This window comes from Rattus norvegicus, chromosome 5, assembly GCF_036323735.1.
Source record: "Rattus norvegicus strain BN/NHsdMcwi chromosome 5, GRCr8, whole genome shotgun sequence".
Lineage (NCBI taxonomy): Eukaryota > Metazoa > Chordata > Mammalia > Rodentia > Muridae > Rattus > Rattus norvegicus.
Genome location: NC_086023.1, coordinates 71,670,053 through 71,698,043, shown reverse-complemented (window position 1 = coordinate 71,698,043; position 27,991 = coordinate 71,670,053). Strand labels below are relative to the sequence as shown.

The window sequence follows — 27,991 nt, the reverse complement described above, 5'->3', positions numbered from 1 at the left end:
GAACCCACACACCTATGGTCACTTGATCTTTGACAAAGAAGCTAAAACCATCCAATGGAAAAAAGATGGTATTTTCAACAAATGCTGCTGGTTCAACTGGAGGTCAGCATGTCGAAAAATGCAAATCAATCCATTCTTATAGCCCTGTACAAAGCTTAAGACCAAGTGGATCAAGGACCTCCACATCAAACCAGATACATTCAAACTAATGGGAGAAAAAGTGGGGAACAGTCTCAATCACATGGGTACTGGGGAAAATTCCCTGAACAAAACACCAATGGCTTATGCTCTAAGATCAGGAATCGACAAATGGGACCTTATAAAACTGCAAAGCTTCTGTAAGGCAAAGGACACTGTCATTATTACAAAATGTCATCCAACATATTGGGAAAAATCTTTACCAATCCTACATTTGATAGAGGGCTTTTATCCAAAATATACAAAGAACTCAAAAGGTTAGACTCCAGAGAGTCAAAATAACCCTATTAAAAATGGGGTACAGAGCTAAACAAAGAATTCTTAACTCAGGAATTTAGAATGGCTGTGAAGTACCTAAAGAAATGTTCAACATCCTTAGTCATCAGGGAAATGCAAATCAAAACAACCCTGAGATTCTACCTCACACCAGTGAGAATGGCTAAGATCAAAAACTCAGGTGACAACAGATGCTGCTGAGAATGTGGAGAAAGAGGAACACTCCTCCATTGTTGGTGGGATTGCAAACTGGTACAACCTCTCTGGAAATCAGTCTGGAGGCTCCTCAGAAAATTGGACATTGCACTCTCTAAGTACCCAGCTATACCTCTCCTGGGCACATACCCAAAAGATGCTCTAACATACAACAAAGACACATGCTCTACTATGTTCATAGCAACCTTATTTATAATAGCCAGAAGCTGGAAAGAACCCTGATGCCCTTCAACAGAGGAATGGATACAGAAAATGTGGTACATCTACACAAAGGAGTACCACTCAGTACTCATAGGGAAATTCATAGGGAAATCGATTGAACTGGAAAATATCATCCTGAGTGAGGTAACCCAACCACAGAAAAACACACATAGTATGCACTCACTGATAAGTGGATATTAGCCCAAAAGCTAGAGTTACCCAAGATACAATACACAGACCCCATGACACTCAAGAAGAAGGATGGCCAAAGTGCAGATACTTCACTCCTTCTTAAAAGGGGGAACAAAAATATTCATAGGAGGGGATAAGGAGGCACATTTTGAAGCAGAGATTGAAGGAAAGACCATTCAGAGCCTGCCCTATATGTGGCTCATATACATACATACATATATATATATATATACACACACACACACACACACACACACACACACACACACACACACACATATATATATATATATATATATATATATATATATATATATATATATATATACATTCACCAAAACTAGATAAGATTGATGAAGCTAAGAAGTGCATGCTGACAGGAGCTGGATACAGATGTCTCCTGAGAGACACAGCCAGAGCATTTCAAATACAGAGGCAAATGCTAGCAGCAAACCATTGAACTGAGAACAGGACCCACATTGGAGAAATTAGAGAAAGGACTGAAAGAGCTGAAGGGACTTGCAACCACTTAAGAACAACAATGCCAACCAACCAGAGCTCCCAGGGACTAAACCACTACCCAAAGACTATACATGGCCTGACCGATGGCTCCAGCTGCATATGTAGCAGAGAATAGACTTGTTGGGCACCAGTGGAAGGAGAAGCACTAGGTCCCGCCAAGGTTGGACACCCCCCAGTGTAGCGGAATGTCAGGGGGTGGAGGGAGGGAATGGGAAGGGAAAGGGAGATGGGATGGGGGTTTATATCCAGAAAACCTGAAAAGGGAATAACATTTGAAATGCAAATAAAAATATCCAATAAAAGAAAAACAAACAAAAACAGTAATAATTTGGAAGCTTAGGGAAAATGCATTTTAGATAATTCAAAATGGCCAGGAATTTGTCATTCAGATGTGCAAGAGTTTTGGTTTGTTCATTTGTTTTTTATAATGCCCTTGCTAAGTTTTGGTTTAGACTTAACATGTATCATCTGCCACACATTTGACTCACTGATCACTGAAACTAATGCTTGATTTACTCGCTCACCACTCTCTTCTTTGTTTTGTTTCAGTTTTGTTTGTTTGTTTGTTTTTTGTTTGTTTGTTTGTTTTTGCTGCCCATGTGATGTTGAAGACCATAGGTAGGGTGGTCTTAGGAACTGAGTGTCTCTGTCTATCATGATACATTTAAATATATTAAATGCCATATTGAGCAGATCTCTGACAGATTTAAGGGCTAGTACCTACCAAATAAATCTTTGTCTGTCTTTAATTATCTGGTTTAAATTTCACCTTGCACACAGAGATTAAATAGAACTTTATCTTGAAATTAACTGCATCAGTTCTTAGCATTACTATGTGATATATATATATATATATATATAAATATATAATATTTTAAAGGATTTGATCAAATGATCAAATATATATGGTTACTGACTATAAACTTGCATTTCCTAATTATAGCATCTTTCATGAGACTAGAACTTTACGTTCCATTCCTTAAAGGTTTGGGTCTTAAAAACCATGATTTTGAATTGAAGATCATCTAATATCAAAATAAAACTTTTTAGTCCACAGAGTCCATAAAGAGACAGGAAACTTTTCTGACCTGTATAAGAAGTATATATAGAACATAAAAGTTTTCCACGTGATACAGCTTGAATAAGTGTTTGAATAGTTAAGTTGAAGCTGAAGGCAGTGTCAGGACAGGGCAGCCTTCTTAAATTGGCAAAGTGGCAAGGACCTTTGTGAGGAAGCTGTTGTTAAAAGGTCATAAATTGTAGCATATGTCAATAGAATTTAGCTTTAGGAAGGGAGGAACAACAACCCATTGGACTGAGAGAAGGGGTCTGCCGAGCCTTGCTGGAGCTCAGGCAAACTGAAAGAAAGGGTCAAACCCCTTTCAAGAACCAGTTTCAAGAACCACTGATTCTTAACAATTTAAATAGTTTAAACCGCCCGGTGAGAGAGAGACCCAACCGCCTGGTCAGGTGGGCACTCCTGAGGCTGCAGAGCGGAAGAGACCACCAACACTGCTCACCCCTGCCCACATCCCTGGCCCAAGAGGAAACTGTATAAGGCCTCTGGGCTCCCGTGGGGGAGGGCCCAGGAGCGGCAGGACCCCTTCCGAAGACACCGCCGGACCCTGAAGGAAACAGACCGGATAAACAGTTCTCTGCACCCAAATCCCGTGGGAGGGAGAGCTAAACCTTCAGAGAGGCAGACAGGCCTGGGAAACCAGAAGAGACTGCTCCCTGCACACACATCTCGGACGCCAGAGGAAAAAGCCAAAGACCATCTGGAACCCTGGTGCACTGAAGCTCCCGGAAGGGGCTGCACAGGTCTTCCTGGTTGCTGCCGCTGCAGAGAGCCCCTGGACAGCACCCCACGAGCAAACCTGAGCCTCGGGACCACAGGTAAGACCAAATTTTCTGCTGCAAGAAAGCTGCCTGGTGAACTCAAGACACAGGCCCACAGGAACAGCTGAAGACCTGTAGAGAGGAAAAACTACACGCCCGAAAGCAGAACACTCTGTCCCCATAACTGACTGAAAGAGAGGAAAACAGGTCTACAGCACTCCTGACACACAGGCTTATAGGACAGTCTAGCCACTGTCAGAAATAGCAGAACAAAGTAACACTAGAGATAATCTGATGGCGAGAGGCAAGCGCAGGAACCCAAGCAACAGAAACCAAGACTACATGCCATCATCGGAGCCCAATTCTCCCACCAAAACAAACATGGAATATCCAAACACACCAGAAAAGCAAGATCTAGTTTCAAAATCATATTTGATCATGATGCTGGAGGACTTCAGGAAAGACCTGAACACACTTAGGGAAGCACAGGAAAACATTAATAAACAAGTAAAAGCCTACAGAGAGGAATCGCAAAAATCCCTGAAAGAATTCCAGGAAAACACAATCAAACAGTTGAAGGAATTAAAAATGGAAATAGAAGCAATCAAGAAAGAACACATGGAAACAACCCTGGATATAGAAAACCAAAAGAAGAGACAAGGAGCTGTAGATACAAGCTTCACCAACAGAATACAAGAGATGGAAGAGAGAATCTCAGGAGCAGAAGATTCCATAGAAATCATTGACTCAACTGTAAAAGATAATGTAAAGCGGAAAAAGCTACTGGTCCAAAACATACAGGAAATCCAGGACTCAATGAGAAGATCAAACCTAAGGATAATAGGTATAGAAGAGAGTGAAGACTCCCAGCTCAAAGGACCAGTAAATATCTTCAACAAAATCATAGAAGAAAACTTCCCTAACCTAAAAAAAGAGATACCCATAGACATACAGGAAGCCTACAGAACTCCAAATAGATTGGACCAGAAAAGAAACACCTCCCGTCACATAATTGTCAAAACACCAAACGCACAAAATAAAGAAAGAATATTAAAAGCAGTAAGGGAAAAAGGTCAAGTAACATATAAAGGGAGACCTATCAGAATCACACCAGACTTCTCGCCAGAAACTATGAAGGCCAGAAGATCCTGGACTGATGTTATACAGACCCTAAGAGAACACAAATGCCAGCCCAGATTACTGTATCCAGCAAAACTCTCAATTAACATTGATGGAGAAACCAAGATATTCCATGACAAAACCAAATTTACACAATATCTTTCTACAAATCCAGCACTACAAAGGATAATAAATGGTAAAGCCCAACATAAGGAGGCAAGCTATACCCTAGAAGAAGCAAGAAACTAATCGTCTTGGCAACAAAACAAAGAGAATGAAAGCACACAAACATAACCTCACATCAAATATGAATATAACGGGAAGCAATAATCACTATTCCTTAATATCTCTCAATATCAATGGCCTCAACTCCCCAATAAAAAGACATAGATTAACAAACTGGATACGCAACGAGGACCCTGCATTCTGCTGCCTACAGGAAACACACCTCAGAGACAAAGACAGACACTACCTCAGAGTGAAAGGCTGGAAAACAACTTTCCAAGCAAATGGTCAGAAGAAGCAAGCTGGAGTAGCCATTCTAATATCAAATAAAATCAATTTCCAACTAAAAGTCATCAAAAAAGATAAGGAAGGACACTTCATATTCATCAAAGGAAAAATCAACCAAGATGAACTCTCAATCCTAAATATCTATGCCCCAAATACAAGGGCACCTACATATGTAAAAGAAACCTTACTAAAGCTCAAAACACACATTGCACCTCACACAATAATAGTGGGAGATTTCAACACCCCACTCTCATCAATGGACAGATCATGGAAACAGAAATTAAACAGTGATGTAGACAGACTAAGAGAAGTCATGAGCCAAATGGACTTAACGGATATTTATAGAACATTCTATCCTAAAGCAAAAGGATATACCTTCTTCTCAGCTCCTCATGGTACTTTCTCCAAAATTGACCATATAATTGGTCAAAAAACGGGCCTCAACAGGTACAGAAAGATAGAAATAATCCCATGCGTGCTATCGGACCACCACGGCCTAAAACTGGTCTTCAATAACAATAAGGGAAGAATGCCCACATATACGTGGAAATTGAACAATGCTCTACTCAATGATAACCTGGTCAAGGAAGAAATAAAGAAAGAAATTAAAAACTTTTTAGAATTTAATGAAAATGAAGATACAACATACTCAAACTTATGGGACACAATGAAAGCTGTGCTAAGAGGAAAACTCATAGCGCTGAGTGCCTGCAGAAAGAAACAGGAAAGAGCATATGTCAGCAGCTTGACAGCACACCTAAAAGCTCTAGAACAAAAAGAAGCAAATACACCCAGGAGGAGTAGAAGGCAGGAAATAATCAAACTCAGAGCTGAAATCAACCAAGTAGAAACAAAAAGGACCATAGAAAGAATCAACAGAACCAAAAGTTGGTTCTTTGAGAAAATCAACAAGATAGATAAACCCTTAGCCAGACTAACGAGAGGACACAGAGAGTGTGTCCAAATTAACAAAATCAGAAATGAAAAGGGAGACATAACTACAGATTCGGAGGAAATTCAAAAAATCATCAGATCTTACTATAAAAACCTATATTCAACAAAATTTGAAAATCTTCAGGAAATGGACAATTTCCTAGACAGATACCAGGTATCGAAGTTAAATCAGGAACAGATAAACCAGTTAAACAACCCCATAACTCCTAAGGAAATAGAAGCAGTCATTAAAGGTCTCCCAACCAAAAAGAGCCCAGGTCCAGACGGGTTTAGTGCAGAATTCTATCAAACCTTCATAGAAGACCTCATACCAATATTATCCAAACTATTCCACAAAATTGAAACAGATGGAGCCCTACCGAATTCCTTCTATGAAGCCACAATTACTCTTATACCTAAACCACACAAAGACACAACAAAGAAAGAGAACTTCAGACCAATTTCCCTTATGAATATCGACGCAAAAATACTCAATAAAATTCTGGCAAACCGAATTCAAGAGCACATCAAAACAATCATCCACCATGATCAAGTAGGCTTCATCCCAGGCATGCAGGGATGGTTTAATATACGGAAAACCATCAACGTGATCCATTATATAAACAAACTGAAAGAACAGAACCACATGATCATTTCATTAGATGCTGAGAAAGCATTTGACAAAATTCAACACCCCTTCATGATAAAAGTCCTGGAAAGAATAGGAATTCAAGGCCCATACCTAAACATAGTAAAAGCCATATACAGCAAACCAGTTGCTAACATTAAACTAAATGGAGAGAAACTTGAAGCAATCCCACTAAAATCAGGGACTAGACAAGGCTGCCCACTCTCTCCCTACTTATTCAATATAGTTCTTGAAGTTCTAGCCAGAGCAATCAGACAACAAAAGGAGATCAAAGGGATACAGATCGGAAAAGAAGAGGTCAAAATATCACTATTTGCAGATGACATGATAGTATATTTAAGTGATCCCAAAAGTTCCACCAGAGAACTACTAAAGCTGATAAACAACTTCAGCAAAGTGGCTGGGTATAAAATTAACTCAAATAAATCAGTTGCCTTCCTCTATACAAAAGAGAAACAAGCCGAGAAAGAAATTAGGGAAACGACACCCTTCATAATAGACCCAAATAATATAAAGTACCTCGGTGTGACTTTAACCAAGCAAGTAAAAGATCTGTACAATAAGAACTTCAAGACACTGAGGAAAGAAATTGAAGAAGACCTCAGAAGATGGAAAGATCTCCCATGCTCATGGATTGGCAGGATTAATATGGTAAAAATGGCCATCTTACCAAAAGCAATCTACAGATTCAATGCAATCCCCATCAAAATACCAATCCAATTCTTCAAAGAGTTAGACAGAACAATTTGCAAATTCATCTGGAATAACAAAAAACCCAGGATAGCTAAAGCTATCCTCAACAATAAAAGGACTTCAGGGGGAATCACTATCCGTGAACTCAAGCAGTATTACAGAGCAATAGTGATAAAAACTGCATGGTATTGGTACAGAGACAGACAGATAGACCAATGGAATAGAATTGAAGACCCAGAAATGAACCCACACACCTATGGTCACTTGATTTTTGACAAAGGAGCCAAAACCATCCAATGGAAAAAAGATAGTATTTTCAGCAAATGGTGCTGGTTCAACTGGAGGGCAACATGTAGAAGAATGCAGATCGATCCATCCTTATCACCCTGTACAAAGCTTAAGTCCAAGTGGATCAAGGACCTCCACATCAAACCAGACACACTCAAACTAATAGAAGAAAAACTAGGGAAGCATCTGGAACACATGGGCACTGGAAAAAATTTCCTGAACAAAACACCAATGGCTTATGCTCTAAGATCAAGAATCGACAAATGGGATCTCATAAAACTGCAAAGCTTCTGTAAGGCAAAGGACACTGTGGTTAGGACAAAACGGCAACCAACAGATTGGGAAAAGATCTTTACCAATCCTACAACAGATAGAGGCCTTATTTCCAAAATATACAAAGAACTCAAGAAGTTAGACCGCAGGGAAACAAATAACCCTATTAAAAAATGGGGTTCAGAGCTAAACAAAGAATTCACAGCTGAGGAATGCCGAATGGCTGAGAAACACCTAAAGAAATGTTCAACATCTTTAGTCATAAGGGAAATGCAAATCAAAACAACCCTGAGATTTCACCTCACACCAGTGCGATTGGCTAAGATCAAAAACTCAGGTGACAGCAAATGCTGGCGAGGATGTGGAGAAAGAGGAACACTCCTCCATTGTTGGTGGGATTGCAGACTGGTAAAACCATTCTGGAAATCAGTCTGGAGGTTCCTCAGAAAATTGGACATTGAACTGCCTGAGGATCCAGCTATACCTCTCTTGGGCATATACCCAAAAGATGCCTCAACATATAAAAGAGACACGTGCTCCACTATGTTCATCGCAGCCTTATTTATAATAGCCAGAAGCTGGAAAGAACCCAGATGCCCTTCAACAGAGGAATGGATACAGAAAATGTGGTACATCTACACAATGGAATATTACTCAGCTATCAAAAACAACGAGTTTATGAAATTCGTAGGCAAATGGTTGGAACTGGAAAATATCATCCTGAGTGAGCTAACCCAATCACAGAAAGACATACATGGTATGCACTCATTGATAAGTGGCTATTAGCCCAAATGCTTGAATTACCCTAGATCCCTAGAACAAACGAAACTCAAGACGGATGATCAAAATGTGAATGCTTCACTCCTTCTTTAAATGAGGAAAAAGAATACCCTTGGCAGGGAAGGGAGAGGCAAAGATTAAAACAGAGACTGAAGGAACACCCATTCAGAGCCTGCCCCACATGTGGCCCATACATATACAGCCACCCAATTAGACAAGATGGATGAAGCAAAGAAGTGCAGACCGACAGGAGCCGGATGTAGATCGCTCCTGAGAGACACAGCCAGAATACAGCAAATACAGAGGCGAATGCCAGCAGCAAACCACTGAACTGAGAATAGGACACCTGTTGAAGGAATCAGAGAAAGAACTGGAAGAGCTTGAAGGGGCTCGAGACCCCATATGTACAACAATGCCAAGCAACCAGAGCTTCCAGGGACTAAGCCACTACCTAAAGACTATACATGGACTGACCCTGGACTCTGACCCCATAGGTAGCAATGAATATCCTAGTAAGAGCACCAGTGGAAGGGGAAGCCCTGGGTCCTGCTAAGACTGAACCCACAGTGAACTAGTCTATGGGGGGAGGGCGGCAATGGGGGGAGGGTTGGGAGGGGAACACCCATAAGGAAGGGGAGGGGGGAGGGGGATGTTTGCCCGGAAACCGGGAAAGGGAATAACACTCGAAATGTATATAAGAAATACTCAATTTAATAAAAAAATAAATAAATAAATAGTTTAAACCTCTACAATTTTTAAAAATTTCTTAATTGTTTTTAGTTATTGATTGATTGATTTTTACTGGATATTTTATTTATTACATTTCAAATGTTATCCCTCTTCTCAATTTCCCCTCTGGAAACCCCCATCCCATTCAACCTCCCTTTGCTTCTGTGAGGGTGCTCCCCCACCCACCCACCAACTCCCACCTCCCCTACATTGGGGCATCAAGCCTTCCCACGACCAAGGGCCTATTCTCCTATTGATGCCCCACAATGCCATAGTCTGCTAATTATGGAGCTGGAGCCATGGGTCCCTTCATGTGTAATCTTTGGTTTGTTTGGTCCCTGGGAGCTCTGGGGGGTCTGATTGGTTGATATTGTTGTTCTTCCAATGGAGTTGCAAAGTCCTTCAGCTCCTTCAGTCCTTTTTCTAACTCCTCCATAGGGAACGCCGTGTTCAGTCCAATGGTTGGCTGCAAGTATCCACCTCTGTGTTTGTCAGGCTCTGGCAGAACCTCTCAGGAGACAGCTGTATCAGGCTCCTGTCAGCAAGCAGCTCTCAGCATTGGTGATGGTGTCTGCATTTTGTGTCTGTATATGGATGGGATGGATACCGAGGTGGGGCAATCTCTGCATAGCATTTCTTCAGTCTCTGCTCCACACATTGTCTCTGAATTTTGTTTGGACAGGAGCAATTCTGGGTTAAAAATTTGGAGATGAGTGGGTTGCCCCATCACCCAACTGGAGGTCTTGCCTCACCTCTGGATATGGCCTCTGCAGGTTTTCCCTCCACTTCGTTGGGCCTTTCAGCTAATCTCATCCTCATTGGGTCCTGAGAGCCTCTTAATTTCCTGGCAGCTGGGACTTGCTGGTGGCTACCACCAGTTCTCCATCCCCCATTGCTACACACCTCTGTTCAAATTCCTGACCCTTTTTAAATCATCTCCTCCCATACCTTATTCTGCCCTCCTGCCCTCTCCCCTTCTCTCTTCCTCCCATGTTCCTCCCACCCTCTATCTCCCATACGTATTTTGTTCCCCCTTCTAAGAAGGACTGAAGCATCCACATTTTGGTCTTCCTTCTTCTTGAGCTTCATGTGGTCTGTGAATTGTATCTTGGGTATTCCGAGCTTTTGGGATAATAACTACTTATCAGTGCGTACATTCCATGTATGTTCTTGGGTTACTTCACTCAGGATGGTACTTTCTAGTTTCATCCATTTGCCTAAGAATTTTTGATGCCATTGTTTTTAATAGCAGAGTATTACTCCATTGTATAAATGTACCATGGTTTCTGCACCCATTCCTCTACTGAAGGACATCAAGGTTCTTTCCAGCTTCTGCCTATTACAAATAAGGCTGCTCTGAGCATAGTGGAGCATGTGTCCTTGTTATATGTTGGAGCATCTTTTTGGTATATGCCCAGGAATGGTATATCTGGATCCTCATTTGTCCAATTTTCTGAGGAAGAGTGAGACTGATTTCCAGAGTGGTTGTACCAGCTTGTAATTCCACCAGCAATAGAGGGGTGTTCCCCATCTACGCATTCTTGCCAGCATCTGCTGTCACCTGAGTTTTTGATCTTAGTCATTCTGACTGCTGTGGGGTAGAATCTCAGGGTTGTTTTGATTTGCATTTCCCTGATGACTAAGTATATTGAACGATTCTTCAGGTGCTTCCCAATCATTCAGTATTCCTCAGTTGAGAATTCTTTGTTTAGCTCTGCACCTCATTTTTAATAGGGTTATTTGGCTCTCTGGAGTCTAACATCTTGAGTTCTTTGTATATTTTGGATATTAGCCCTCTATCAGATGTAGGATTGATAACGATCCTTTCCCATCTGTTGGTTGACATTTTGTCCTATTGACAGTGTCCTTTCCCTTACAGACTCTTTGCAGTTTTATGAGGTCCCATTGGTCAACTGTTGTTCTTAGATCATAAGCCATTGGTGTTCTGTTCAGAAAATTTTCACCTGTGCCCATGTGTTCGAGGCTCTTCCCTACTTACTCTTCTATTAGTTTCAATGTATCTGGTTTTATGTGGAGGTCTTTGATCCACTGGGACTTGAGCTTTGTACAAGGAGATAAGAATGGTTTGATTTGCATTCTTCTACATGCTGACCTCCAGTTGCCCAAGCACCACTTGTTGAAAATGCTGTCTTTTTTTCACTGGATGATTTTAGTTCCTTTGTCAAATATCAAGTGACCATAGGTTAGTGGGTTCATTTCTGGATTTTTAATTTTAATCCATTGATCTACCGGCCTGTCTCTGTACAAATATCATGCAGTTTTTATCACTATTGCTCTGTAATACTGCTTGAGGTCAGGGATGGTGATTCCCACAGAAGTTCTTTTATTGTTTACAATAGTTTCCAAATGAATTTGCAAATTGTTGTTTCTAACTCTAGGAAGAATTGAATTGGAATTTTGATGGCAAATGCATTAAATCTGTAGATTGCTTTAGCCAAATTGGTCATTTTTACTATATTAATCTGTCAATCCTTGAAAATAGGAGATCTTTTCATCTTCTAAGATCTTCAATTTCTTTCAATAGAGACTTGAAGTTCTTGCCCTATAGATCTTTTACATGCTTGGTTAGAGTCACACCAAGGTATTTTATATTAGTTGTGACTATTATGAAGGGTGTCATCTTCCTAACTTCTTTTTCAGCCTGTTTGTCCTTTGAGTAGAGGAAGAGTACTGATTTGTTTGAATTAAGTTTTTATCCACCCACAGAACCTTCAAAGAAGACCTAATACCAATGCTCTTAAAACTATTCCACAAAATAGAAACAGAAGGAACACTACCCAATCCCTTCTATGAAGTCACAATTTTGCTTATACCTAATCCACACAAAGACCCAACAAAGAAAGAGAACTTTAGACCAATTCCCCTTATGAATATTGATGTAAAAATACTCAATAAAATTCTCACTAACCAAATCCAAGAACATATCAATATGATCATCCATCATGATCAAGTAGGCTTCATCCCAGGGATGTAGGGATAGTTCAATATACAGAAATCCATCAGTGTAATCCATTGTATAAACAAACACAAAGAAAACAAACCACATGATCGTCTCATTAGATGCTGAAAAAGCATTTGACAACATTCGACATCCTTCATGGTAAAAGTCTTGGAAAGATCAGGAATTCAAGGCCTATAGCTAAAGACAGTAAGAGCAATATTCAGCAAACAATAGCTAGCATCAAACAAAATGGAGTTTTTGAAGCAATCCCACTAAAAGCAGGGACTAGACAAGGCTGCTCACTCTCTCCTTACCTTTTAATATAGTACTTGAAGTCCTAGCTAGAGAAATTAGACAAGAGAAGGGGGTCAACGGGATACAAATTGTAAAGGAAGAAGTCAAAATATCACTATTTGCAGATGATATGATAGCATGCTTAAGTGACCCCAAAAATTTCACCAGAGAACTCCTTCTTACTCCTGATAAACAACTTTGCTCCTTTTTCATGCTTTAACTTGGAGAGTTTTTATTCATTCATGTTTCCATGGCTAATATACATTTAAAATAGCTTTTTGTGGATTAAAGTTAAATTGAAGAAGGCTATTCACACGAAGTCTTTCTCTAACAAGTTATCTTCATTTGCTCTGGATCTTGACCTAAATGACTTGGCAGTTTGGGGTCAATGAGTGACTATGAATAGATAATGTGGTTAAATCCCCCAGTTCTTCAATAACACCAGAGAATTCACTACAATAAATGAGACTTTCTTAGTGCAGTAATTAGAGCATTTGACAATGACTTCTTGTGCTTTGACAATTGCGGGCATTTCTGTGATAAAAATAACTGTCATAGTTTGAGACTATTTTAATAATAAAAAATATACAAGTTTGAAGTATAGAAGTATCAACTATTTTGCCAGAAGTTGTTAACTATTTTCTCTATCACTTGAGACAAAAAGGTATTCTTTTCCTTCCTTACCTTAGTAAAGGTAGAACACAATTACTTTTAATTTGAAGATGTTTTGCTAATTGTTTTTACTGATACTGGGCAACACTCAAATATTTTGACCAGATAGAATCAATTTGTATAATAATCTACCATGCATAGACCCTGGGTTCCACTACCCAATACTCTAAAACCTAAATTTGTTGGTATACATTTTTAATCCCGGGACTTGGGAAGTGAAACCACAACTTCAAGGTCATTTTTAGATTCATAGTAAGTTTTAGACTACTCTGGAATACTTGATTCCTGTCTTAAAAAAGAGCCTTTTAAAGATACTCATGGCCTCATCAGAAATAATTACTTCTTTTAAAGATTTATTTATTTATTTCATGTATGTGAGTACACTGTCGTTGACTTCAGACACACCAGAAGAGTCACTGACTTCAGACATGCCCATTACAGATGGTTGTGAGCCACCATGTGGTTACTGGGAATTGAACTCAGGACCTCTGGAAGAGCAGTCGCTGCTCTTAACCGCTGAGCCATCTCCCCAGCCCCTAATAATTACTTTTTAAAGTATTTTTATATATGACTCCTTATAAAAGTGATATGCTTTTGACTTTAAGTTTCAAAGCTAAGCAAAAGCAGACTTAGCTTCATAAAACAGCACTGACTGCTTTTCTTTGGTTGCATTGATTTTTCTGAGTTTGAAGAAAATACTAGTTTTTGTAAGAAATCCAAGTTCTCAAAGAAGCCTCCCCACATCCATCTTGTCACAGTTAACTTTTAGGACAGCATCCTTCCAGGATTTTTGCATCCTTAGTTATGACACTTTATGATGGGCTAAAGATGCAGTATGGCCTTTCCATGGCTAAAACTTGTTATTTAGTCAGTGTTGAGCATTTAAGTCCTTTCCATGACTTTTGCTGTTTAAATTGCAGGGAGCATCCTTATAGTCACATCTCACCAGATTATCAACTGCTCTGCCCTTTAGCTCTCTCTTAAATTATGATTCAGCTGTTCTTGAAATTCAGATGATGGTGGTAGTAAATATTATATTAACATTCTCCCACAGGGTATCTTGGTTCTTATTCTCCTTGGTTTTCTTTCCTAAGGATGTGAGCTTGGTCAGACGAGGTCATGAAACATAAAGATGAGTAAGAGAGGACCTCATGCTGTTAGACCAATGAGTAAGAACTTAGTAATTTCATGAACATAAATTGCCACAAAGTGCAAATAAATCTATAGAGACAGGAGCCTTGTTTTGGTATGAGCTGAGATAGAGGAAAGGGGGCATTACGGAGATGAGAGACATTTGGTGATAATTAACAGTGCTACAAGTTAATTATCTGTATACTGCCTATCATTTATCAATCATATCTTGATATATCTGTTTTAAAAGGCTAAGAAGAAACATCAGTAATTTTCATTGACTTTTCAAATAGAGGATGAATTATTATCCATTACATTTTGTTTTTCAGTATATAATATATTTTTGTCATAATTTTCTCTCTTTTTTTTTGTTTTTTTGTCATACTGACAGCTTGGTGAAATGTTAAGCAGGAATCTTATTCACACACACACAGATGAGAAACTGAGACTCAGGAAAATGAACTTTCCCTTACACGAAAATCCATCAAAAATTGGGCTTAAAGGCAAGCAGGATGGCTCAGAGGGAAAGAGTTGGCTGGCAAACCTGACAGTTGGAGTCTAATCTCCCAGAGCCCACATGAGGAGAAAGATAACAGACTTCTGAACAGTTGTGTTTGTTCTGAGCTCCATTCCTCCAATGTAGTACCCGCTCTCTCCAAATAAATGAAGAAATAAATGCAAAAAGGGCCCTTTAAAGCATTTGCTCTAACTCTTATACTGTACTGACCTTACATTCTAGGTAGTTTTATACCACATGCTGTCACTCAATGAATCTATCTTTGTTCTCCTCGTGATCTCTCATCCCAGCTGTTAGGCAGTCTATGAATTTGGAGTTACCAGCCAGGTATGGTGTCACATATCGAATTCCAGCACTAAAGGAATTGGAGGAGGACGATTGTGAATTCAAGACCAGCCTTGAAAAGTTTGAGCTTCATAGGGGGAAAAAAAAACACATCACTGTAAAAAACGAAATCATTATCAAAGCATACTAGGATTTTATATATAATAACTGAAACATGGGCCTTACAAAATCCATACTTTTCAGCTACGTTCAGAGCATCTGTATTAGTTAAAATACTGAAGGACAGAAGCAACCCAATTGTTGGGTGTAACAACCATGGATGAAGAGCTGAAATGCGATATTTGCACAGACCGGAATAAAATCTAGCCTTGAAGACGATGATTCTGCCAATCACTGGCACATGAGGAAACTTAAGTGACATTATACTAAGTAAGAAAAGCCAGTCACAAAGAGGTAAAAACTATTCTGCTCTTTTAATGTTTAAAAGATATTTAAAAGATACCAGAATATTAGGGACAGAAAGTAGAACTTTGGTTGTCAAAAAGCAAGGGAGTAGGGAATGGGCACTGAGTTTCACTTTTGGTAAAATAAACAGAATTTGGAGATAAATAGTAGTGGTGGTTGTACAACAATGACAAGTCATGAACTGAACACTTGGGATATTAAAATGGCAAATTTTGTGTGTTTTACACAATTAACTTTTTTAAGTACATGAGTTACATGTGAACTGGGATATTTTGTGAGCACGTTGATCTCACTACAAAATAGATACAAAGTGCCAATTATTTATTTATTTTTCTCATCAAATGTACTTCTGAGCCATGATAGAGCCCTCTAAAAACCCCTGGCTATGGTGAACCTAGCTGCTAGCAGGTAGAGTGAGGGGGCATGCACGTGCCCTCTGCTGGATGTGAGGAATCTCATAATTTGAATTGTTCAATGGCAAAAGTCAGTCAGTTGTTTCACTAATCCTACCACAGGCTTTAACCCAAAAATACATGTAATATCCATCCATTTCTCTCTGTCAGTTGCCATCATCACTAAGCCAGTTCATGTTCATGTCTCACTTAGACGCAGACACAATTCTTGCTTTACCTTCTCAACCTCCTTTTGGATAGTTCTCCATACAGCTGGACATTGTGTTATGTCACCTTCTACTTCAGGTCCATGGAGGGTAAGGTTAGAGTTCCTTGCAGGAGCTCATAGCTCTCCGTGCCCGTCTTAGCACCTCATGCTGCTGGCTTGGTTTCATCTTTTTGAACTCCACAGGCTTCTCTCATGGGACATTGTAGATGCTACCCCCTGTCAGAGAAGCTCCATCCTCCGTGTTTCTGATAAAGGATCTGTGTGTTTGTATCTCAAATATTTACTCTAATCGAGGTTTTACTGAGCACTCCGTGTAACTTCAGATCTCTCACTATTCTCTGTCTCTTCCTTTTTACTTCCTAACATTTAACAGAAGTAGATTAACTTTGTTTTCTGTTCCTCCTCTTGGAGGTCTGAAAAATATATTTGTTTTATCCTCATCCTGTGCCAAACAGAGAAAAAGTACATAATAGGGAATTTGTGAACTCATTATATAAATCAACCAATCAACAACAATAAAAGGACACTTAAGTGGACATTAGCGAAGACATGTTTTGTCTATTAAGTAACCATTAATTATTTAAAATATTTCTGTGTACTATTTCAAAAACAAGTTTATACCACAATGTATTATAGCAACATTTTTATAGTTTGAACAAGCATATATGAATATACATACATAATATATACTTTTATATATAAGTGAGGAGACAGATAATATTAACACTAATTATAGTCAGAGAAAGAAATTATTTCAGAGAAGTTAGGAATTGAATGATAGCAAATTTCAACTTTTCATTTTATTTATTTTTATTACGTATTTACTCCAGTAATATTTAGTAATAATTACTTCATATTTATTTCTATTACATATTTACTTCAAAAATATTTAGTTTTGTGTGTTTGTGACTCAATTAGCTGTTTTGCAAAGAAATTGCATAAATTAAGTAATCAAAGAGTAGTAAAACATTGTTGAAATCAACATATGGTGTAAAATGGGGTGTTATATTTAGTGACTAAGGCTTCAATGTGAGAATTTTAGATAATAATAAATTTTTAAAATAATTTTCACAGTTTTGCTGCTTCAAAGAAAAACCAAGCTGTTTGTCACTGTCAGGAGTTTTAAAGCCTGAAATATTGATTTTTTTTTATTCCGACAGAAAGTAATTTGTGAGTTTTTACATTTATTCAGCAACACTACCATTGATGACCATCACAGACCTGAGAAGATTCTTCAGTCAGGCAAAGACAATCTGGTCTGTCACATCTACTGAGCTTCTAAAGCAAACTATCACACAAAAGTTTTACCCATTATATAGGATCTTGGCTCAGTTTGTTAATAACACATACAATCTTTACATAAATATGAATTCAAATAGAAAAGATGATTGTAGAAATTCAGTGTGGGTTTCCTGAAAGCATGTTAAAGGTCATCATAAAAACATAGATTGGAGTTATCCTTGAGTATTCCACTATGGAACTCTGCCCCACAAACATCACAGGTTATTTATTGCCAAAGCTATTGGCTTTTTTCCACAACTTGATGATTAGGACCTTAGGGCCTAAGGCTATTACCAACACTTAATTATATCATTGAACATGGAGAAGGTAGCTGGTGCCTAACTAGAAGTTTCACCACCTACTGACTAGCATTCATGGTACTGGAAGTTACACTGCATGCTACCTTTCAATAATCATCAGTGTCACCCAGCTATAAACCCTAAAACCTACAACAATGTCCTGCCTGCAAGATAAACTGGTGTGATAATGGTACAGATGTAATGTGAGTAACCAACCCCTTTTTACATTTGAATTTAAGGCCCACTCCAAAAGATGGAGCCAGTGCTTGATACTGCTAAGTGGTCAAGAACTTGAGACTAGATAAGTTATGGTCTTAGGAAAAACCCTCATACTCTTATTCTACTAAAGAGACATAGCAACAAAATGGCTTCTAATGACATGTTGCTATACTTATAGACCAGTGCCTTGCTCAAACCACGTCAGAGGCTCTTTCTCTTGCAGTAGATGGGAACTAACAGAGACTTTACACTGGGCAGTGTGCTGAGAGTGAAGACTTTGGAGTACTCAGTCCTAAATGGGATGTCTTCATTAAAGCCCCTCTTTCAGGGCTAAGGGATCTATGCAAAAGAGACAAACAGAACAATTGCAAGATCAAGCCATGATGGATAACTCCAAAGAATGGGGTCTTTCAGACACAACATATGATGCACATATGAAGTCACACAGACTGTGGCCACATACACAAGACCTTTATCCTTGTTTTATTTCGGGGAGACAGATAGAAAGACAGAGGCAGCAAGAGAGAGACAGAGAGAAGGAGGGAAGGAGAGAGAGAGAGAGAGAGAGAGAGTGAGAGAGAGAGAGAGAGAGAAAGAAGACATCAAGAAGTTGGATGAGGAAAGTAGAGAGTGGTGGGGAGGATCTGAAAGGAGTTGAGGGAGAGGAGAAGCATGTTCAAACCACAGTGTATGAAAAAGTCAATTAAAATTACTTCTATCTGCTCCTAGAGGGATTGCAGGTACGGCTGTGTCACGTGTGCATCAGAAGGTGGTAGAGAGGGGAGAAGATATGTCTACACTCAGTGCCCTGACCTGTGAACATCTGCATAATTAGTAGGCTAACACTCCCTGAGAAAAGCAAGCCTGACATGCCCTCCAGTGCAGTGCTATGCAAATACAAGGGGAACAAATGAGAGACTAAATAACCACCACCAGAGTGAGCCCAAGATGACCATCAGTCCTGTGCCATTGGGTCTGGATAGGGAGTTAGCCCGAGATGACCACCAGTACAGCATCTCAAAGGTCTGAAGACGATAGGGGTGAAACCATGCCTGAGAATACCTCTGATCGAAGCCATAAAGCACAAATGGGGCAGAGCACTATTGAGACCACTCCTCAGATGATCTCAGATACTCAGAAAACCTGGGCACCACTAAGAGAAGCAAGTAAGTAGCAGATAAATGGAAGCCAAAAGGGAAGGATATGGACACAACAAAAAGAGGCAAACTGAAGACTCAAAGGTAACGAGGAACACTCTGATGTGGGGAGCCAGTGATGCCATCTGGGACCATGGTGGAGTCCTTGCCTGTGATGCCACCAGGGGCCATATCTGGGTCCTTGGCCCTGAGGCAGCCAGGGTCCATTACCATCAAAGGCCAGGCAGATGTGCTGGTCTAGGCTGCCACCCAGGGACATGTCGACATCTGCAAGCTATGCAAAACTGGCCCTACCCATCTCCTGGGTAGGCTGGGGGAGCCCTGGAAAGCATGAGAGCAGGAAAGCTGACCCCTACCTCAAGCCAGCTGTAGTACTCTGCACATGACCTGGCACCTCTCCCTGGGCAGCATAGTAGAGTTGGCCCTAAGGCTTGAGCATGGACAAGCCAACACTGAGGGTATGGGAGCAGGAGAACTGACGGAGTTGACCAGGTCAGAGTCAGGGCTTTGAATTGGCCTGCCCCAGTATCTACCCCATTGATGAGGTGCTTGAGTGCTCGAAGGGGCTGGCCCTACAATTCCAAAACTACAACATCGCCATGACACAAGGGAACCACAGGATTTCCAAGAGGAGTTCTGGTATTGATAATGTAGCAGAAGCCAGAGGCCTCGAATCAAACCAATGACTCATTGCAATGAACATTTGCAAGCAAAGAAGTGTGGATAGAAGGGTATACTGTGGGATACACTGTGACACACTACAACTTCCCCAACATTTTTTTCCTTTCTAGGGTGGGGGTGTGTGTTGATTGGGCTCATTTGTGATGTAAAAATACACACAAAAAAGTGTATTTTTTAAAAGAAAATTAGACAGCCAACTCATCAGTTCAATCCCTTCATTTGAGTATAATTATTATCTAGTTATTTTTTTAAGAGAACTTCACTTTATTGACAGGATTTGAAATGTGTACTTTCTCACCTAAAACATACCCATTTAAACCTCAGTGCTGGAGGAAGATCATCAGGCTGCCTTGGAGACTTCTGCAGTGCTAATCTGCAGGCAGCTTCTTTAACCTGTTTTTTTCCCCAGTAAGAGAGTCCCTCTTTAGTCCTTTTCGTTTTAATTGTTGCTGCCAATAGCTGAGCCCACTGGTGTGTCTGACTAGCCTATCTGAAGAGAAGGACAGGTTCCCTACTATTCCTTTAATATTCTGAAGAGAATCAGCCCCTGAAAGGAGAGGCACAAAATAGCTCATGAATAGTGCTTCAAGGCCCCCAGTTAAGTGGGAGTGGTAGGGAAGGACATTTTAATTGTGCACTAGAAAAATTGTCTAAAACCAAGCTACACAATTTTAAATCTTCATCAAAACTGAATGGACAATTTCCAGCACAGTTTGGCTAGCCATCCGCTCACTGTGACTTTTAAGAACTGGGACTTCTAAAGAGTGCTTTCTAATTGAGGCAGTAGGCAAATGAAATCTTTATCCTCCAGTTGCTGACTGTAGAACAACAATCCTCCCATGAGTCCTTCAGCCAACTCCTAACTAGGAGCTAGTTCTTCCTTCAACATACTAGAACAAACTCTCTGCCTTCCTCCCCTTTGCTCATGGCGCTTACAGAAAGAAGGTCTTAACAACGAAAGAATGTCACCAAGAGGAAGCTGCCATCCTTCTCCAATACTTGCTGCCACTAAGGTCATACACACCCATTCCCTTCTCTCTAGAAGACCTAGATTATTCTAGCTGTTCTCTGCCTGAGAAGATAGCTAAATTCAATTTGGAGAGAAAATAATATGAGTTTATTCAGACCTTATATCCAGGCAACAAACATTTTTCCCCATCCAAAGTAACATTGGTCAACATGGTAAATGTATCTTCTTATTTCTTTCTTATTACTTATATTATTTCTTATTACTAACCATGTAAACCCCTGTGTGTTATGTATAAAAAAATCATTAGACTGAAAAGTCAACAGAAAAATGCAGATCTGCTAGAGACCACAAGACTCAAAGAACAAAAGAATGGTGACTTTATATCTAGTATCATGAATTTGGAAATCTGGTAACACCAATGACAGCAAATAATAAAGACTCCAGGTCAAGACACATAAACCATGTATCGTGAGACGCAGAAGAATTAGAACCATCCCCCTCCCATTCAGAGGCCAGCTGAAAGTGTAAGCTATAGCTATACATTCACAAGGTTGCCAAGGAGCTTTTCAGTCCTCCAGTGTAGCCAAGATAGCATCAAAGAAGGAAGACTAAATGGGGATATGAGATTGTATCCCTACCCAGTAGCCATGAGCTACCCTTACTTAATCACATCACTGGAGGCCATGTGGAAATCCTGCTGTCTCATCCCTGGCTTGGTGGCAACAAGGCAGCTTTTTCCTTCACTACTGGTATCAGACAAGGTGGAGTCCCATCACCCAGGGTTTGCAATGCCATCCTCATTCTCCCTTGCTCTCACCACAGGAGAATCAGAAATACAGTGTCCATTTTTCTCCCAGACATGGTGGGATCAGTAATAGTCTCACAGAGAAAGCCTCAATCATTCCCCAGCAGTAAGACAGCCCTGCCCTTGTCATAGGATTTCTTATAACATAGAGTACAAAATGCTCAGGCTTCAAAAAAACTCACCCATTACACCAAGGACCAGGATAATCTCAACAAGAAAATAGAATCAATAGGTGATAAGATATGGGACAGAGATATTGCAGTTGTCTTGTAGAATTTTAAAGCTCACACTTCTGATAACTTTTCAGAACACCTTGCAGGAGGAAATATAGTCCAGAAATGATGGATAGGTCTGTAATAGGCAGACCACACATTAATCAGGATGGCCATGTGATGCACACCTCTTGCCATTTGTTTAAACCTAAACCTCACAGCAGAATTTGGAAGATGGACGTGGAGATCACTGCACTCTAGTTTTCCTTTCCCCAATGTGGCCACACTGCAGAATTCTCTTCTTTCTGCTTTTCACTACTAATTGTATCTTTAATTGTTCTATGGAGCACAGGTGACTAAGCCTAGGACATTAGGGTGCCAGAACCAGAGAAATTAGACAGACAAGGGAGTCTTGGCAATGTCATGGTTAGACATATGCTCTGGGGCACAGCAGATCTTAGAGGGAGGCATAAAACTAAAAAGACAACCAACGGACATGCTTTAGAATTATGGAAATTTTCAAAACTTTCTTGTGAGATAGGAATAGCTATTCTCATTTAAAAGTGAGAAGTGATATTTAAACAACTCATTCGACCCGTAACACTGTGGCCTGATGATTACATGTCCTAGATATACTGTGTATCTCTCCAAATATTTGCTTCAACAATTAATTAATTGAATGTGGCCTATATTTGGTGTAATTAAGTATGCATTGTCTTTCCATAAGTAAGTTAATTGACTACAGAAATTGTTTGTTGGTGCAAAAGAAATGACTTTTCTCCCCTGAGATACCAAAGGCTAATTAGGTTAGGAACTAAGTAAAGGACTGTTTAGGATTGGGGCTCAAGTGCCTAGAAAAAGGACAAGCTCTCTTTTCCCAGGAAGCTGACAGCATGTTTCCTAATTGCCTTGGAACAATGTTCCTCTGCCTTAATTTCTGTGGTTCAGACAGCCAGACAGTGTTATCTTGGTGTTTTGAGGATGCAACTCCTGTCCCTAAATTCCAGGTTTTGCACAAACCGCCCTTGAATCCAGAATGCCTCTTCTCCCTCTTCACTTGATGTAAAAAAATATCTAATACAAGGAACATGTCTTACTTGCATGTGCTCTCTACACCTTACCCATGGCCTGGAACATACAGGTCAGCTGGCAAATGAACTAAGCAGGGGAATGAAAACTGGGATGTGAAGAGTACACTCTCTGAGGGAATCGGTGGGTGGAGACAAAAAATACCTCGGTGTGACTCTAACCAAGGGAGTGAAAGGTCTGTATGGTGAGAACTTTAAGTTTCTGAAGAAAGAAATTAAAGAAGATCTCAGAAGATAGGAAGACTTCCCGTGCTCATGGATTGGCAGGATTAATTTAGTAAAAATGGCCATTTTGCCAAAAGCAATCTATAGATTCAATGCAAACCCCATCAAAATTCCAACACAATTCTTCAGAGTTAAAAAGAGAAATTTGAAAATTCATTTGGAATGAAAAAGGAAAAACCCAGGATATCGAAAACTATACTCAACAATAAAAGAACTTCTGGGGGAATCACCATCCCTGACCTCAAGCAGTATTACAGAGCAATAGTCATAAAAACTGTATGGTATTGGTATATAGACAGGCACATAGATTAGTGGAATAGAACTAAAGATCCAGAAATGAACTCATATATCTATGGTCACTTAATCTTTGACAAAGGAGCTAAAACCATCCAATGAAAAAATATAGTATTTTCAACAAATGGTGCTGGTTCAACTGGAGGTCAGCATGTAGAAGAATGTAAATCGATCCATTTTTATAGCCCTGTACAAAGCTTAAGTCCAAGTGGATCAAGGACCTCCACATCAAACCAGATACACTCAAACTAATAGAAGAAAAAGTGGGGAAGAATCTAGATCCACATGGGCACTGGGGAAAATTTCCTGAACAAAACACTGATGGCTTGTGCTCTAAGACAAAGAATTGACAAAGGAACCTCATAAAATTGCAAAGTTTCTGTAAGGCACAGGACACTGTCATCAGTACAAAATGGCAACCAACAGATTGGGAAAAGATCTTTACAAATCCTACAACTAATAGAGGGTTAATATCCAAAATATACAAAGAACTCAAGAAATTAGACTCCAGAGAGCCAAATAACCATTGTACAGAGCTAAACAAAGAATTCTTAACTCGGGAATTTCAAATGGCTGTGAAGTTACCTAAAGAAATGCTAAACATACTTAGTCATCAGGGAAATGCAAATCAAAACAACCCTGAGATTCCAACTCACACCAGTCAGAATGACTAAGATAAAAAAACTCAGGTGACAACAGATGCTGCTGAGAATGTGGAGAAAAAGGAACACTTCTGCAATATTGGTGGGGTTGCAAACTGGTACAACCACTCTAGAAATCAGTTTGGAGGTTCCTCAGAAAATTGAACATTGCACTACCTAAGGACCCAACTATACCTCTCCTGTGCATATACCCAAAAGATACTCCAACATATAATAAAGACACATGCTCCACTATGTTCATAGCAACCTTATTTATAATAGCCAGAAGCTGGAAAGAACCCAGAGCAATGGATGCAGAAAATGTGGTACATCTACACACTGGAGTACTACTCAGCTATCAAAAACAATGACTTCATGAAATTCATAGGGAAATGAATTGAAATAGAAAATATCATCCTGAGTGCGGTAACCCAATCACAGAAAAACACATAGTATGCACTCACTGATAAGTGGATATTAGCTCAAAAGCTAGAGTTACACAAGATACAATCCACAGACCACACGGAGCTCAAGAAGAAGGATGACCAAAGTGCAGATATTTCACTCCTTCTTAAAAGGGGGAACAAAAATATTCATAGGAGGGGATAAGGAGGCAAATTTTGGAGCAGCGATTGAAGGAAGGGCTATTCAGAGCCTGCCCCACATGTGGCTCATATATATACATCCACCAAAACTAGATAAGATGGATGAAGCTAAACAGTGCATGCTGACAGGAGCCGGATACAGATGTCTCCTGAGAGGCACAGCCAGAACATGTCAAATACAGAGGCAAATGCTAGCAGCAAACCATTGAACTGAGAACAGGACCCATGTTGGAGGAATTAGAAAAAGGATAGAAAGAGCTGAAGGGGCTTGCAACCTCATAAGAACAACAATGCCAACCAGCTAGACCTCCCAGGGACTAAACCATTACCCTAAGACTATCCATGGCCTGACCCATGGTTCCATAGAAAAATTTCCATCTTCTTATGGGCATTATGATTGTGTGGGGAATCCACAGCGTAAAGAAGCATACAGGAGCTGAGAATATAGCTTGGTCACTAGAGTTCTTGCTTTAGCATACAAAGAGGCTTGGGATTGATCCTCACTACCACATACACTGGGGATGATGGCACTGGGGGGGTGGAGACAGAAAGAATATGTGTCCAATGTCATCCTCAACTACCAAGTGAGTTCAGGTACAGCTTGGGCTACAAGAGACTGGGTGTCAAAATAAGCAAACAAACATATGAAATTGAAGCACTCATATATGTTACACTGGATGCCCTAGTCTCTAAGTAAATATCTGAATAAAATGAAGTACTTACCTATATTACTCTGGACTCCTTGGTCCCTTTAGTAAAGATGACAGTGTATTATTTCTTATGGTGTGAAGACACGTAGTTCCCATAAGCTACTTAGAATTTGAAGAGCGACTGGAATATGATTGAGGGGATCCTTGATTTAATTTACTTTTAAAAAAATGTTGCTAAATTAGTGATCCCCTAAATCATGACTATATTCCATACAATTATCAAACATTGAGAGTTTTTACATTTTACAAGCTAGATAGAACTTGCTTGAAAACTCTAAACCTGTCTTCACAGAAAGCATTTGCATGCAGACTGCAATGAAACCAGACCTGTGCCACCACACATAATTTCACTCCATAGTATCCCTGCACCCCAATTTATGGTGCACACCAGTGAACCCTGGTTCAGTATCTCGATACCAGTGCCCCTGTTGCAACTGAAACCAGAAAACTGGCAAAGAAAAATGCCACTGTGCCATTCCTGCTACCACACTCCTCCACAAAAGAAGTCAGCAGAGGGATTCATTTTCAGACCACGTGAGTGACCTTCTGTGAACCAAGAAGCTAGACAATTGAAGCAGTCATAGTAATTATCACAAACCCCATTGTGCTCAGCTGTATGTCTATGTTAATAGACATTTTACCTTACCAGCAAAACGCAAACAAACAAGCAAAAAACCCACTATTTGTCATTATATACCACTCTTCTCTTCCTTCTCCTCTACCTCCTTCATTTTGGGGATGGGGTGGGATAAGTTTTGGCCTTGTTAGTGACAAGTATGCAAAAAGCAACAAAACTCTTTCCCTTTTTCAAATGCAATGATACTTCATGAGAATAAACAGATGCTCAAGCAGCTGCTCCAACTCAGGACTGGTAGATCCAATGTAGGCTCCACAAAATTCCAATGATGGTGACAATGTGCTAAACAGAAAGACTCTGGCCAGGTATACTGAAGGACTGCCACTGGGAGGATTGAGGGTTATCATATAATAGAAGCCTCAATTTGGCGTTCCTCAGTAATCTCTTAAGATGAGTTTTTATTTACTAGGAACCTCCTTAATCCTCCCAAAAATCAACTAACTACTCCAGGTAAGGACAATCACACCAAATGTCAACTACCCCAGGCAAGGATATCTGGTTCTTGATTCATCTGAATAGGTTGTGTCAGCTCCGAGACCCCCATGCTCCCTGCCTTAGAAAATTCATTTGCTTTTCTGCCATTTTGCTTCTCTCTGTCCACCAAGACGTGGTCTTGACGGTTTGAGCCCAAATAGACCTTTCTTCCTACCCTTGGAGTGGTCTAGCTTGGTTGTTTCTCTGCACCCTCATTTATAAGTGTAAGACTACTTTTAAGGTTATTAGATGGTAAGAAAATTCTCTAACAGGAAAGTCTGGACCCCACAATCTTGGTGATCCCATCACAGTATTATGATTTTAAAGTAATGTTTCATTTTACACAGAACAAGACCTTTAAAAGATGTCAAGATGTCCAGTTCAGGGGGACATGGTAGAGCTGTGGTAAATACTTTGTCCTAGAGCCATTCAGCTCAGTACTAGCGGGAGAGCTGTCTTATATGTTTACAAGTCTTCTGTAGATTTTTTTATACCAGTTGATTGCTGTAAGATTGAAAAATTTTACAATGCAACATGTAAAGAAACTCATCACTGCAAAAGGAATTCCCTTCTTTAAAATACTTAGTACCTCCTGCAGGGTAATCACTTCTTTCCCTGAGACAGAGCTGATCCCACCCCACCAGGCCTTCCCTGGCATAGCTTCAAGCTGTCTTCTGCAGAAAGGGAAAAGACAGAGTTCTCTCTAAGTCTATGCTTTCGATATATTGACAATATGTCAAGGCAGCCTTTCTTTGAGGTACCCTGCCCTCCTGGGTTCTCTAAACATGACCATTTTCTTTCACTCCTGACACTTGCAGTCATTCCTTTGTCTTGGTGTTAGTAACTTCCTCTTCATGATCGTCAACTGCAATAAACAATCCATTCTCCCATCCTTCACATTTTCTTTCCGTCTGCATCTGTTATGGATTGGCCATAAAGTTTCTCATTAGAAGGCTCTTGGGTTGAATCTTTGTTCTCTGCTAATATACCACTTATTGAGAAGAGAATACATCTTGGGCTCTGGCCTAATCTATGGGTTAATTTGCTGATGGATTCATAATTTGATGGTAACATTGGGCGATTGACATCTTTGGAGGTGGGGCCTAATCAGAGGAAATCACTGGGGCTGTATCCCAGGGGCTGGTAAATACTGACACAGGTCTCTGTGGCCTTTTCTGCTTCTTGGATGTCATGTAGTGATCTGCTTCCCACCACCCTGCTTCACCACAGACTCAGAAACCCGAGACCAAGCAAACGTGGGTTGAAACCTCTGAAATACAAGCCCCAAATATAGCTTCCTCTTTGAAATTAACCTCTTTAAATTA

General features: G+C 40.0%; 1 protein-coding gene and 1 non-coding gene across 2 annotated transcripts in view; both read left to right on the top strand.

Annotated features, from left to right (window-relative positions):
- LOC134478972 (large ribosomal subunit protein eL29-like) overlaps nt 1-27,991 on the top strand; it is a 520,011-nt gene that overhangs the window by 298,233 nt on the left and 193,787 nt on the right. The window lies entirely within an intron of this gene.
- Nucleotides 18,886-19,014, top strand: LOC120103314 (small nucleolar RNA SNORA17). The gene has a single exon (XR_005505385.1). It is a non-coding gene; the product is annotated as a small nucleolar RNA SNORA17 (small nucleolar RNA).